The sequence below is a fragment of the Ursus arctos genome, unplaced genomic scaffold (assembly GCF_023065955.2).
Source record: "Ursus arctos isolate Adak ecotype North America unplaced genomic scaffold, UrsArc2.0 scaffold_4, whole genome shotgun sequence".
NCBI lineage: Eukaryota > Metazoa > Chordata > Mammalia > Carnivora > Ursidae > Ursus > Ursus arctos.
The window spans coordinates 20,749,996-20,763,205 of NW_026623056.1; the positions used below are offsets into that span (position 1 = coordinate 20,749,996).

General features: G+C 42.4%; 1 protein-coding gene and 1 pseudogene across 5 annotated transcripts in view; both read left to right on the forward strand.

Annotated features, from left to right (window-relative positions):
• TPRG1 (tumor protein p63 regulated 1) overlaps positions 1–13,210 on the forward strand; it is a 477,906-nt gene that overhangs the window by 100,916 nt on the left and 363,780 nt on the right. The window lies entirely within an intron of this gene.
• On the forward strand, positions 5,967–13,209 carry LOC123000914 (malate dehydrogenase, mitochondrial-like; annotated as a pseudogene).

Here is a 13,210-nt window from a genome sequence, read left to right on the forward strand (position 1 = left end):
GAATTAATATATGATCTAGCAATTCTACTTCTGGGCATATACCCCAAAGAATTGAAAGCAGAGTCTCAAAGAGATAATAGTACGCCCATGTTCATAGCAGCATTATTTACCATAACCAAAGGATAGAAGCAACCCAAGGGTCTATTGACTGGCAAATGAATAAGCAATATACGTACAATGGAATATTATCGAACCCTAAAAAGAAGGAAATTCTGATACATGCTGCAACATGCATGAACCTTGAGGACTTTATGCCAAGTGAAATAAGCCTGCCATAAAAAGTTAAATACTACACGAATTCATTTAAATGAGCTATCGAGAGTAGTCAAATTCATAGAGACAGTAAGAAGAATGTGGTTGCCAGGGGCTGAGGGGAGGGGGAAGGGAGAGCTCTGGTTTAATGAGGATAGCGTTTCAGTTTTGCAAGGTGAAGAGAGTTCTGGAGATGAGATGCACCACAGTGTGAACGTACTTAACACTACTGAACTGTACACTTAAAATTGGTTAGGATGGTAAATTTTCTGTTATACATATTTTAACACAATTTAAAATAAAAATAATAAAAAAAACACTAAAAATAATCTTCTCAAAGAGAAGTTAGACTTGGCTGTATCTCCTTTTCCTGTCATATCAGTTTGCCTGTCCTCTGAGATCTCAAACTTTCCCTTAAAGAACACTCTTATCTCCAGTTCAAACCGTCTTGCTTCCTTTACCGGAGGCAAAGTTTAATACAAATCCTTCATTGGAAGCTACACTCTCAGGCAGGAAAGGTGAGAGAAAAGATGGTGAGGAGGAATGAGGTAAACAAATATAAGGCAGTAGTCACTGAGCCGGCCACCTCTTCATGAAAAATCACCAGTGGTTGTTCAGTCACTTGGGTCATCTCTGGTAAGAGGTGGGGAGAGGAAGTTATTTGCCAGCTCCTTGCCACCACCTGTCACACAGTAGTCAAGTTTCTTATTATAGAGAGACACCCTTGTACTTTTAGGTTACACAACCTGGCCCCTTTAAAGGGATAGTACTTAGGGAAGCCAGGTTCCGTGTCCTGTGGGTTAAAACTGTATCCAAGTTCCAAAGTGGGAGAAGGAACAAGCATCTTTATGGGTCAGGTCAGGTCCCAGTCCTGTGGCCTGGCTGCTGGAGATACTCTGGTTGTGGCCACAGCAAGCACAATGGAGGCCACACTAGCAGATGAGGGAGTGCTGGGGGTGGCAGTAGCATTAGAGCTCTCCATATGTAAGTGGCCAAGTATCTGGTCGGGGAAGCCACTGAGAACCTATGAGACGTAAGAGGGTGTATTAACTGTGCCTAACACAGAGACCTACTAGCAGAAAATACAGTGAGTCAATAAGAGATGATGTCTAGCCTTGGTGTAAGTATGGATCTGGTGGAGGGACATGTTCAAAATGGGACTATCCAATGCTGGGAGTTATGCACAGACCAGATCTTGTCGAAAATAAAGGCAATCGGAAAACTCAGAACTCATGACCTCATGACTTTGACAAGGGAAGAGTCCCTAGATTAGTAATGGCGAGTAACACTAGCTGCCGTTACAAACCCTCCAATATTGGTGTTTGCCAGAGGCAGGGGCAATAACCACTATGTGAAGCATGCCTGCTTCCAACGGGGTGTGGAAGGTGATGTTGCTCTTACCCAGCACTGAAGTACCAGGAACACATGTTCTAAGTAAAGCTGGATATGGTTAGGTGTCAGAGGCTGGGTGGAAGAAAACAGTGACCTGATGACTAGGCCTGCTACCACTGAAAATTTCTAAACTTTGTGGGGGGGGGGACAAAAAACAAGGAAGTCACTCTCTGAAGAAAAGAAAGAGTTGAATATGCACAAGTGAATTCTCCCACCTACGATTAGGGCAAATATCCTTATTCTTAATTAATCTAATCCTAAAAAATTTTGTTCTCACTAAGTTTAAGTATCAAGATGTAGACTGCGGACAAAGAGATTGGTAAGGCTAAACAGAAGTAGATACTAATTTTTCTCTTTATTCTCTTTTAGTCAGGTTATCTGCTGGGTCTTGGCAACAGCTCTGTGTATCTTAATGTTGCAGACCTTGAGAGAGATCTAGGTATGTCGATTTGACTGGGATCTTGGTTCAAAGTGCTGGGTATTTGCTTGTGTTTTTTTAATATTTTGAGTGTGTGGAACGGGCATTGTGATAACGTTTGTATATATTAACTCCCTGGTGTTTTTAACTAGTGGGACATGAGAAAGACTTGATTGGATTAACTGAATTTGGAAGGCCCTTTAAGTAATTACCCCTGTTCTATTAGTAGAGAGCTCAGCCTGGGGGTGATATGGGAACCCATGCTCTGCTCAAGGTTCTTAGCCAACCAATCCTCTGGCTGAAATGAAAAAGAAATAGGAAAGATTTTGTTTCTCAGCACAAAATTTGCAATAGCTAAGGATGTTAATTTGGGAACCTCAGTTTCTCTTTGAGAATTTGATAATGGGATGAAGTTCTTATTGCTCAAATCTGGGACATTTTAATATTGTTTGAATTTTTCGGGGTTTTTTTTTTTTGGAATCTTTAACAGTCGATGTCATTGTCTATATATTGGTTGATGGGAATGGGAATAATTTGGAATAACAAGAGGACATTTGGTCTAGAGTATAGTATGAATTACTTTTCTCACCCATTTGAGTGTTTTATAGACAAAAACTAAATTGCTTGGTCCCAGGAGGATATACAAAGAAACAGGTTGGTTGACTTGGGGGGAACTATCATATGAAGGTGGGAGGCTGGTCTCTTCCCCCAAGGACAGCAGCCAATCTATCTTCAGAGGTGGCATGTAATAAAGATTATAAAATGGTTTAAAGTCTTTCCCACATTACAAGTTTGATAATAAACGATATCCAATTTGAATTATACACCACCTTGTGATTTAGCCAGGACAATGGTAGCTACCCTTTACTTCCAAAAAAAGAAAACTAAGACAGAGGTAGTAAGGGTTTTCCAGAAGACATGTATCTGCTTTATGGTCTGTAAATTATTTGTCATTGATAATCCTGAACTACACTGCCATATGGGAGATGGCCTAGGAACAGAGACCTGAAGATGGGATTGGAATCAACATGGATGCACAGGGCAAATGTTCGTACCTAAAATTCTGTATGGTGTATCTATTTTTAATTCAATATGCGTTTATAGGATACAGTATCTACAATGCATATTCAGGAGTCCTACTACACACAGGACATTGAACTAAGTATTGAGAAATATACTGAGACAGAGACCAATCCTTGTCTTCTAGAGTTCACCATCTAGTTAAAGCTGTAAGACAAAGACATTATGACAAAAAGTCACATATGTTCTCTGCCGTAAGAAAGGCCTAAAGAATTATAGGTATTCTAGTTATGGAATATGAACACTTCCATCCTGAGGTGACCAGAGCAAGTTTTATGGATGTTAATCCTTCCGAATCTTTCTTATTCCCATCTACGTGGGCTTCAACTATTGTCACCAACTGCTGACATTGTTTGGCCTCCTTAAAATTATTCCAAAATTTATTTAGCTGCTACTTTCCCTTATTCATGCATATGCTCACTCAGTCATTCAACAAACAAAATTTTGAGGATCTAAATGGCTTTAGATGACAGAGACACAGCCAGCATCACCATTACCACAACAACCTAGTCCGTGTGTGTCAAAGAGCTCATGGAGGAATAAAAACACGCCTCCCTCCAAAAAAAATCTAATGCTGTTAACCCAGAGTGTGGCAAGAGCTGTGAGAAAGATAAGAGCAGTCTATTCTGCATTCACATAACATGGACACCCAGCCAGAGCCGGAGCCCAAGAAAGTCTTCCAAAGAAAAGTAATATCTAGGTTTAGACTTGAAAGATAAATGAGGGTTCATTGCTAAATGGGCCCAGAGAGGCAAGAGTGCTAAGAGGGTTCAAGAAATTTTGTCTAAATTATAGCAGAAAAAGCAAACTTAGGGTTTCAGAGGGGAAGGGGATGGGGGAATGGGATAGGCTGGTGACGGGTAGTAAGGAGGGCACGTATTGCCTGGTGCACTGGGTGTTATACGCAACTAATGAATCATCGAACTTTACATCAGAAACCAGGGATGTACTGTATGGTGACTAACATAATATAATAATAATAAAAAAAAACATTAAAAAAAAAAGCACACCTGGTCAATCTTGCTGGTGTGGTTTGAATGATTTCAGGGTTTTGAAATTTTTCTAAATTTTTCCCCTCTTCACATATCCCCAGCAGAGCCCAGGTCTTGTTGGGATCTTTGCAGTTTCAAATGATTGTGGGGAGAATGGGAAAACGTGAGTAGTGACACATTTATTCTGTAATAGAAAAGGAGGACACTTGTAGAAATGCTAAAGGTAAATTATTAGACTGTGCGGTACAGTATGAGCAGAAGTATTTTATCCCAGAGTGAGATAGGTGACAGTAAAGACACAGATCTATACATTTTTATCTTCCTAGAGGATGAAACCACAGGATTGTAGGAAGATTTTAACTAATTATGAGTAGATTCTGTCAGTTAGGTAGAGAACCCTGAGACGTGTGGATCTTAGTGCCTGAAAAATCTTTTTAAATAGGAGAGATCATCTAACTTAGGTATCAGCCCTCGTGGCAAAGATAACACTGAGTTTACCACACAATTTTCGCTTCCTGGATTTGCTGAGACTACACTTCTTAGCCTAAGGTTTGATTAGGACTGGGTTTTATTGGACTGAGTCTTGGTCAATGGGATGTGAGCAGAAGAGATGCAAACCACTTCTAAGCTTGACCTTTAAAAATAGCTCAAATATTCTATTTCCCTTTCTCTTCTTATGGTGAATCTGGAAGACAATATACCTATTGTAGCTAAAAGGTAGAAGCAACTTGAATCATTGAATGATGGCTTAGAAGAACCACCAAGTACAGCCAACCTCCATCAGGCTATAACATGAGCAAGAAGTGAATGTTTGTTGTGTTAAACCATTGATATGTCGATAATTTATTATTGAAGCAGAGCCTTGTCTGTTCTGATGAATGTGCCCCTCCTCCTAGAGGTCTTCCCATGCCTGCTTTTGTATTTCATGGGGGCCATTTATGACACTAAGGCTTGGTAACTCATTTGGCATAGGAAATGAGAGAGCAGGAATCAAGAAAACTATTTTTGGGTTTGTGTAGGTAAAAGTTGTGAACTGAGATGGAATTTTTCAAGACAGGCCAAATGAAGAAGAGTAGGTTTGAGGATTAAAAGTATGAAATTAATTTTGGACGTGTTATATTAGAAGGATTTTTAGCTTTGTATCATGGTCGATCTCATAAATATCCTTGAGGGCAAGTATTGTGATCTTACATGTTTAATTCCCTGTAGTATCTAGTAACTATATACTGTTTGTATTTGTTGATGGGTTGGTTTCTTCACTGGATCAGCTGAATTCTGGAGGAAATTTTCTGACTCCTTGAATCAATGAATTCCTCTGAGAGCTGTGAATATGGTTATTTATTTTTTTTTTTTTTGTGGCTGGAATTATCTTGAGTTGTCCACACACTCAAAGGAAGTAACGTGTTTACATCACAATAGCATTTATGCTGCTTTACTTCTTGACTTCCTCTTCCCCCCAAATCTACATTTTCTTGAACAGTTTTATGCAGCACGCTATCGCTCTTTGTAAAGATATTTCTCATTAGATAGATTGTAAAAGCCAACACCAAATGTCAAGTCCAAGTTTGTTGCACAAGCAATTTGGAAGGTCAGAACGATCTTCACAAGATGCGTACCAGCAGCTAACTCAATTTTTGTCTTCCCCAAATGACTTTCCTTGTGAAATCTGGTTTTCACATCTTCCCATGCTTTTCCCTAAGGGCCTGCTTTTATATTGGAAAAATAACCAGGAGGAAGTATTTTAGAAAAGTCATTGTTTTTATTTTTCTTTGCAGTCTCTCAGATTGTACCTTGGTGTTTTTTCCTAGAAGAGTATTTTGCACAGAGTAAGTACTAAATAAGTATTTGTTGACGGGTTAAAGATCTTGGTTTGAGCTGGAGGGAAATGTAGGGATCATCTCGTCCGATCCTGTCTGTTTACAGATGAGAAATCGAAAGCCTAGAGAACTGAAATGTTTTGGCCAAGGTCACACAGCTGATCAAGTGCAGACCTGCCGCTATTACTAATGACGCTACTCCTTTAATTATGTGCATAACTTAGCAGTTTCACAAAGCCATCATTTATCTCATCTGTGAGGTAGGAAACACAGACATAATCAACACTTTTGGTTTTTTAATAAAGAAGGAAATCGAGGCCCAGGAAACCCAAGTCAAACAGTTGAATGATCTTATTCATTTATTCTACGAATTGTGATTGAGCCCCTATCATGGGCCAGGCTCTGTTCCTGCTTTGTTCTAAATATGAACAAAACAGACAGAGTCTCTGCCCTCCTTTTACTGGGGAGAAAAAAAAAAAGAAGAAAACACTATAATAAGTAATGGGTGAAACGAGCGAGCTTGCCTCCTGACTCCAATCCAGTGGTGTTTTTCTCTACCTCCTTGTTAATTGATTAAAAGCAATGAAATTTCTGATTGATTCCTTAATTCTCTTGTACTAAGGCAAAGTAACCCCGTTAAAGGATTTCTCCTGTGAAGAATGCGAAGCATTTTAGGTGCAGCAATAAGAAGAGGGCTTCAGAGAGTTATATCATTTTATGTGCTCAAGAGAATATGGGGAAATATCAGTCCATGTTCTCTTTCTCTCCAGTTTTGAGATGTATGATTGGTCTGTTACAATAATAATAACAACTGAATATTGGCACAAGAAATAGATTTGATTCAGTGGGTAACATTTGACAGCCTTAACTTGTGAAACGCAGCGAAGCTCTTGCAGGAAGCTCCAGCAGAATATGTAATACACAAGAAGGTATTCAGGGGACAGGGGAATAAAATCAAAGGAACCTGCTCCCCAATCTGTTTCATTAAATATGAAAATTAAAATGCCTTAACAAAATGCTTTCTCTCCCTCTCTCCTCCCAACAAACAAAAGCTTTGGTAGGCAGCCTGAAATTGCTCATCAAGGAGAAAGACCAGACTGATTCTAAATGGCTTCTTTTGAATGAAGCAATTAATGCTAAAAGGAACATGTTGTCTCCTCAGCATTTGTAAGGTAAAACATTCATTGTACTTCCTGGCACTCTATCAAGCCTCTCCTTGGCCTAAGCCAGTAGAGAAATGGTTTGCTGCTTGTGCTCTTGACCTCTGGTCATCAGGAGGATTTGGCTGATTGACTTGACAGCAGTGATTCTCCTTAGGACTAGGGATGTGTCTGGGAACTATATTCCTGGATCCCTCTTTCTCGGACCCTGACTTGCTGGCTTTGGCAGGTCCCTCAAGGCTGGCATCCCCTCCATTTACAAAACCGAGATGTTGCCTTCTGATTGTTAGGTTCTGAAATTCAGTAGAGTAACGCAACAGGGTGTTATCGTGATTGTGTTTGTTCTGGCGACTCAGCTTTTTCAAGAACATTACCTTCTTAAAGGTAACTTTTCATTGGCTCACTCACTAATTCATGCATTTATTCAGAACACATGAATTAATGAGGTCTGTGTATCCAACACAGTTGGGAATGTTCTGGAGGAGGGGCACAGACTAAGACATGGTGCCATCCTCAAGGAGCGCTCAGTTTAGTGTGGAGGGCAGGCAGAGACTCCTTACGACAGTAAAACGTGGTGGCTTAGTAGAAGGGCAGCTGCAAGGTGCACTGGGATTATGAAGGGGTGGTGGGAGCTCTCCCTGCACAGGGAGGGCTCTGGATGGGGCTGGAGACGTCGATGGCCAGGAGGGCTTGGATTTACTTTCGTGCAACCCCTGCCACCTGCTCCCCTCAAGTGGAGACTTCCTCTTTTACTTGTTTCATGTGTACATATTTCTTATAAGAGGTTTTTAGAACAAAGTGTTTTATTTAAAAAATACAGATGAACCGTATGAATGGTCTCTATTAATTTACTTAACGCTCCCTTAAATAATCCTAGTAGCAGGAGGCAATGTCCTCCCCATTTTAGATAGGAGGAATGTATTTATCTTAAACATTTGTTATTTCATGGTCAGTGCGAAAAATAATGGTCCTTATTTCTTCCTCTATGAAACGAACCTACTGAAGTATTCTCACGTTCAGTTTGGGAAGGTCAGTAATTGGCATGAAGCAAGACAAATATCTGTGGAATGGCTGCATGATGACCGAGATTAGACCTATCTTTGTATAGAATACTCATTTTAAAGCAATTGTAACATTTAATTTGTTAGTCTGAAAGTGAAATACACTTTCTGCCAAAGCGATGCTAGATCGCCGAATGAGATCCTAGGTGATTCACTTTAATTCAGTTTAGTAGGTGGTGATCTTTCAGGTACCTGCCCATGCTTAATTTTGCTTATACTTTTTGTTTTCCAATCTTGGATGGTAAAGGTAGATTTTATTCATTTCATTAATTTCGATGCAACTACGTCTGGAAGTTTTCTCAGACTCAACAAGAGGCGTTATTTTTTTCAACATTTGCTTTATGACCATGTGGCATAGAAGGGGGAGAACCTGGATTCCTGAGTCAGTGACAGAGGTTCAACTTTTTGTTCTGCTACAAGCTAGCCCGGTGACTGTGGGCACTTTTCTTTCCTCTCCTGGTTTCAGCTTTCTCAGGTGTGAAATGGGGTACTAATCCCAGCTGACCTCCCCTTATTGTTGAGGATCAAAAGAAATGATGGAATTGAAAGTGTACTCTGAACTACGAAGTGCTGTATGCCTGAAGGTGCTTATTACTCACTGAGCCCGGGGCCTGTCAGACCATAGGATCTTTTTCCAGGCTTGTTTATGCTTGATGAACACTCCCTGCAACCTGCCTGCTTTTTGAGGTCTGCAGAGGGGGGATTGGCAAAGAAATAAAAAGCTACAGCTTTCACGTAAACAATTCCTCTCCCACTTAATCCTTCTTTGGACTCCCTATTTGTATGTCTTCTTAATCACAAGGCTCAAATGAAGCAGTCCCTTCCAGTCCTGCTTGAGGATTCCGGGGGCTTGAGGGCCTCACGTTTCAGGGATCCAACCCCTCCTTTGCAGAATTCCTCATGTCAGACCCTTTTTTCTTTTCCAGTTAGAGATTTCATTGCCTGCTCAGAAAATGGAGCTTCTGGCTTTTTAGTTTTGTTTTGTTAGATTTTTTTGGATTCGAAAAAAATGTCTTTAACAATCAGCAAAGTGCTTCTGCAAGAACATCACGCTGACGGCAGTCCATCTTTCTTGTCTCCTATCAAATTCACTTTCCTGACCAAGTGCAAGGTGGATTGCTCCCTGCCAGCACTATAGGCTCTGCTGTGATGCCTGGAACAGAGCTCGGCTACTTTCCCTAGCTCGCAGCATCATTATAGATAATAAAAATTCTGGAAGCAGGACTTTGCTAGCAGTTTTGGTTTGGGGATGATGCATGAGACGGAGAGAAGTCCATTTCGGGTTATGAGGTGCTGACACCAGGAAAACGCCTTGTTCCAGATAAAATAAGTCAATTTGACTCAGAAGACATGGGGAGGGTAGAGCTACACTCTTGCAAGGTGGCATGACCTCTTTCTAGTATCATATATATATTAATTATACCATTCTGCTTTCAGACAGAACTTGAAGGTTATACTTCTGTCTTTAGGTGAGGGAAGCTGGTCATGGAAGCAGACAATAGCTGGACTCCCAGCTTCACCACTTACCAGCTGTATGATAATGGAACCAATCTGCATTTATTTATAAAGTGGGAATTAAAATGCCTGCCTCATCACTCCTTGGTATGTTGTGAGGATTAAATGACGATGCTTGTGCTTGATGCTTTCTGATTTTTAAAGCACGTTCACATGAGACGTGGCCAGTATGTCTTTAAAAACACATGTTTTAGGGGCTTTGATCTGTGTCTGGATCCCATTCCAATTACTTGCTAGCTCTGTGACCTTGGACAATTTGCTTAAACTTACTGAGCACAGGTGTCCTCATCTTTCAAATGGGGACGACCATACCAGAGGCCGGGCAGAGCGGGCAAGGAGGTCCTGTGCCGTGTGGAAGTCACTGGTGTCACCTGCCCGCAGCCAGCTTCTCCACGTGCGGTTCTGTGCCCTGCCTGCTCCAGCCCTGCTCTCCGCCCTCCCCTGCCCTGCCGGGGCCACTCTCCTCCGCAGTGTCAGCCCCTCAGCCCCGAACAATGCAAAAGTAGCCGTGCTAGGGGCTTCCGGAGGAGGAATCGGGCAGCCCCTTAGTGAGCCGTCTGACCCTGTACGATATTGCTCAGACACTCCGAGTGGCCTCAGATCTGAGCCACATGGAGACCAGAGCAACCGTGAAAGGCTGCCTCGCACCCGCGCAGGTGCCAGACTGCGTGAGAGGTTGCGATGTGGTGGTTTTTCCAGCAGGAGTCCCAAGGAAACCAGGCAGGACAGGGATGACTTGTTCAACACCAGCGCCCCGATTGTGGCCACCCTGGCTGCTGCTTGCACCCAGCATTGCCCTGAGGCCATGATCTGCATCATTTCAAATCTGGTTAACTCCATCACCCCAATGGTAATGGAAGTTTTCAAGAAACATGGAGCATACCACCCCAATAAAATCTTTGGCGTGACCATTCTGGACATTGTCAGAGCCAACACTTTTATTGTAGAACTGAGGGGTTTGGATCCTGCTTGAGTCCATGTTCCTGTCCCTGGCAGCCATGTAGGGAAGACCATCACCCCCTGATCTCCCAGGGCACTCCCAAGGTGGACGTTCCCTGGGACCAGCTGACAGCCGTCACTGGAAAGATCCAGGAGGCCCGCATGGAGGTGGTGAAGGTCAAAGCTAGAGCAGGCTCTGCCACCCTGTCCTTGGCTATGTGGGAGCCTGGTTTGTCTTCTCCCTTGTGGAGGCAATGAACGGAAAGGAAGGAGATGTCCAATGTTCCTTCGTTAAGTCCCAAGAAAAAGATGGTGCCTGTTTCTCCACACTGTTATTGCTGGGGGTCGAGGGCATCTAGAAGAATCCAGGCATCTCCCCTTTCAAAGAGAAGATGATAGCAGAAGCCATCCCTGAGCTGAAGACCTCTGTCAAGAAGGGAGAGGAGTCCGTGAAGAAGATGAAATGAGGGAGCAGCTAGCGAGTGGTCCGTCTCCCTAACTCGTGGAGACATTATATCCCTGTAAAGCCATCTCCCTCTGCTTTGTGTTTCAGTTGCGTTAACCCCGAGTGTCGTGTTAAGGTCGCCGTCCCTTCCAAATCATGGGTCCATCTGTTAGTGTGTCAGTAAAAGCAGGCTTTGATTTTCTTTTTCAAAAAAAACCAAAAACCAAAAAACAAAACGGGAATGACAACACCAATGTTGAAGGGACATCTGGAAGGAGTAAATGCTACATGTGAGGTGCTTAGCAGGGTACCTGGCATGTGGTATCGCTCTCTACATCGTTGCTAGTTCTATCCTATTTGCTTTCTACCGAGCACTGTGAGGAGAGAACAGCTCTTATTCACATGGTGTCCATCGATAAATGGTTGGTAACTGGTGGCCCAGAAAGATGAAGTGCGTCACTCTCCTTAAATCCAGCAGGACTATCTTATAAAGCGACACATACACTTAGAGATTGCGACTACTGTTGGTTAGAATGAAATTGCATCTTCCCTTTGAAGCAGCTCACATCCTTCCAGAAGGAAGGGGAAAGATGCCCTAAGATTCCATGCTGTTGATTCATGGAAAGCCTCTTAGTCTCTCTCAGGTGTCCCTAGAGCCCGGGACATGTCCTACAGAAGATCTTTGCTTTTAATATTTCTGATCTACCTCGGAGGTGGGGAGAAGGGACTGTGGGAGTCTCAACCGAAACGGAAAATGAAGATACCCACGGGAAGTCACTCTCAGCAGCCAGGAAGGCACTGGCAATAGGAGACCATGACTCAGATGCCCGCTCCATCAGAAACCAGAGTCCCAGAGGGCAGAAGGCTGGAACCGGAAGGATCTCAGGAATCATCTGGGTGATTATAGATGGGGATAAGCGGAAGCCATTTACCAAGGGGAAATCGTAGCCGCCACAGTGTGTGCTGTTACCAAGAAGCCAAGTCAAATCTGATCCAGGACTTGGGCCTCTTCACTCCCGATTTAGAAAGTGTCACCTTTGCTTTGGAGGTACTGTAGGAAATCTTGACATGAACATGACACAATCCTTACCCTCTAAGCCAAAAAGGAGATAAAATACAGACACATGTGGCTGTGACCCCAGGTAAAGGCCCTAGGCTTTTCTCAAAGTAATGTGGAGAGTCAGAAAAACAAGCCTTACACACGGTTTGGAGAATCAGGGGTACGAGCTCACAGAAGAGGTGGGCTTCAAGCAGAACGCCGATGACCAGATGGTGGGCAAAGAAAGACGTGGATGCAATGAACGGCCCTAAAGCAAAAAGATGATCATTTCCGGGTGAGGTAGAGAGAGTCTAAGTTATTTTTCTTCCCTCAGCCTCAGTTTCTCATCAGGAAATGGGCACAGGTGTATTTCTCCTATGTGGTCCACTAATGTACATGAAAGCGTTGTGCCCAAATGCTCCCCCTTTTTCTCTCTTTCGCTCCCCACAGATCCCAAGAGGTAGTCCATCTTTTGTGCTGTCAGTAGTCCTGACATTTCTCCTTGTGGCTTAACAATTTACATAACACTTTGATCACTGGGCTGCTCTAAGGGGTGGGTAAAAAAAAATACCCTAAAAATTTAAAAATAAATAAATTTTGCACAATTGCAAGGCAGAGAGAGAGAAAATTCCTCTGAGTCATGCATTCCCTGTGAACTCCCTTTGCCAGAGTCAAACTCCTGTCATTGACTAACCGTCGTGTTTCCCTCCCAGAGGACTGGCTGCTGTGGTGCTCAGGTGACATTGTTATGCCAAAGGGTCCTCAGAGCTGAGAGCATCAACACTGTATAAAGAGAGGCAGAAGGAAGGAAGGAAGGAAGGGGTGCCTTAAAGAAAGTTGGGTAGAAGTAGGATTGCTAGAATTAGTAAATAAAAATACAGGATACCCAGTTGGTTTGAATGTTAGTCAAAAATATGATTTTTAAGTTAACTGTGTCTCAGTTATTACATAGGATATATTTAGACTAGAACGATTATTTATCTGAGATTCAAATTTAATGAGGCATCCTGTGTTTTATCTGGTAACCCTAAATAGATGGGGCAGGAAATAGCAATGGGGCTAAATAATAATAAAAATAATACATTTTTGAAGAAAGAGTT